The sequence below is a fragment of the Schistocerca cancellata genome, unplaced genomic scaffold, assembly GCF_023864275.1.
Source record: "Schistocerca cancellata isolate TAMUIC-IGC-003103 unplaced genomic scaffold, iqSchCanc2.1 HiC_scaffold_234, whole genome shotgun sequence".
Taxonomy (NCBI): Eukaryota; Metazoa; Arthropoda; class Insecta; order Orthoptera; family Acrididae; genus Schistocerca; species Schistocerca cancellata.
The window spans coordinates 37,501-40,000 of NW_026046256.1; positions in this window are offsets into that span (position 1 = coordinate 37,501).

Below are 2,500 nucleotides of genomic sequence, written 5' to 3' on the forward strand. Positions count from 1 at the left end.
ACTGCTGTGACATACTGACGCTGCCTCAGACATTCACTTACAATGATCACTACCAACGAACCTGCCCCCCCCCCCCCCCAAACACACTATCTCTTACCATGTTGTGTACTGTAATCCAACCCATTTTGCACCTTAACCTAACCAAATTTGTAACGCAATTTGTACCGCAATGTAACGCAATTTGTACCGCAATGTAACGCAATTTGTACCGCAATGTAACGCAATTTGTAACGCAATTTGTGTCTTAACCTAACCCACGTTGTGCCTTAACCTAACCCACGTTGTGCCTTAACCTAACCCACGTTGTGCCTTAACCTAACACACGTTGTGCCTTAACGTAACCCACGTTGTGCCTTAACGTAACCCACGTTGTGCCTTAACGTAACCCACGTTGTGCCTTAACGTAACCCACGTTGTGCCTTAACGTAACCCACGTTGTGCCTTAACGTAACCCACGTTGTGCCTTAACGTAACCCACGTTGTGCCTTAACCTAACCCACGTTGTGCCTTAACCTAACCCACGTTGTGCCTTAACCTAACACACGTTGTGCCTTAACGTAACCCACGTTGTGCCTTAACGTAACCCACGTTGTGCCTTAACGTAACCCACGTTGTGCCTTAACGTAACCCACGTTGTGCCTTAACGTAACCCACGTTGTGCCTTAACGTAACCCACGTTGTGCCTTAACGTAACCCACGTTGTGCCTTAACCTAACCCACGTTGTGCCTTAACCTAACCCACGTTGTGCCTTAACCTAACCCACGTTGTGCCTTAACGTAACCCACGTTGTGCCTTAACGTAACCCACGTTGTGCCTTAACGTAACCCACGTTGTGCCTTAACGTAACCCACGTTGTGCCTTAACGTAACCCACGTTGTGCCTTAACGTAACCCACGTTGTGCCTTAACGTAACCCACGTTGTGCCTTAACGTAACCCACGTTGTGCCTTAACGTAACCCACGTTGTGCCTTAACCTAACCCACGTTGTGCCTTAACCTAACCCACGTTGTGCCTTAACCTAACCCACGTTGTGCCTTAACCTAACCCACGTTGTGCCTTAACCTAACCCACGTTGTGCCTTAACCTAACCCACGTTGTGCCTTAACCTAACCCACGTTGTGCCTTAACCTAACCCACGTTGTGCCTTAACCTAACCCACGTTGTGCCTTAACCTAACCCACGTTGTGCCTTAACCTAACCCACGTTGTGCCTTAACCTAACCCACGTTGTGCCTTAACCTAACCCACGTTGTGCCTTAACCTGCTCTGTAATTGGCATATGACACGTTACATTAATCTAGTGTTGTCTAACCACAACCCTCTGAATATAGTTCGCTACTCGCACCGCCCACCCTCTTGTGTGTCGTTTCATGTTGAACACTTCGCAAGTGTTGCTTACTTTTTACATGCTCCCGCTGTACACTGTAATGTGGACAACTGCAGGATGTACATCGCCCCCCCCCCTCCACCCTGCCTTCGCACGCTGGTCGTTCAGGTGCTTGCGTGTTCAATGCCCTTCGCAGCTGTTCACTGGCATTCGCATGTCGAAGCGCTCAGTCTACGTCGTGGTACGGCCTGTGTCCACTGTCCGCTGATATCGTAAGCTTAATCCTCACATTGTACTGCACATAGGTCCGTATGTACTGAATGATACGCTGTGGCACATGTGTGACCGTACGACTGCGCCCAACAACAGCGAACCATACGGTCCAAATGTTGTGCACTCAGCCACGTGCCGTCTCCCCATAACAGCTACATTGCAGTGTGGTACGCCATAGAGACGTGTGGGAGTAACGGACGCCCTGGATGGCGATCAGCATGAGCCGTCTGTTGATGTAGTGGCGCGTGTATTCAAACGTAGTCGTCTCTTCTCACACAGTGTGATAGCATGGTGCACCGCGTTCCACATCTGCGACATGGTACAGATGCTGGTTGACAGTCGGTCTCGTAATGGACATCGCATACGTAGGGGGCCACCTCCCACGTGTTCTCTAGTCGTGCACATTTTGTTGCGTGTATGTGGGCAGACGTAGTGTGTCGTGACACCTAACAGACAGGTATGCAATAATCGTTGCATTTGCAAACTGGGATGGACGTCTACGTTTGCTGGTGACGTGACGCAACGCAAATGAACAACTGGTAAACCCATTGTGGTGCGGTTGTTGTTGCTGGAGGTAAATCAGTAAGGGCAAATCTGTGTGTGAAGCGATACGCGGCGGTGGCTGGGTGGGACCGTCCCCGGCCGGTGAGGGGGGGCCGCCCGGCGTGCTGGCCGCGCGGTGCGTGGGCGCACGCGCTACAGCCGGCTGGTGGGGGCGCCCAGTGGCAGGCGCGCCGGCCGACGGACGCGGCAGGCGGCGCAGCTGCGCGCCGGGGCACCCTGCGCGCGGCGCCGGGCGGCCAAAGTGGGTCCTCGCGGGCCCGGTGCGAAGCGCGGTGGACATCTGCAGTGTGCTGGTCCGACTGAGGACTGTGTGCGTTGAGGATGCGCCGCCGCCCG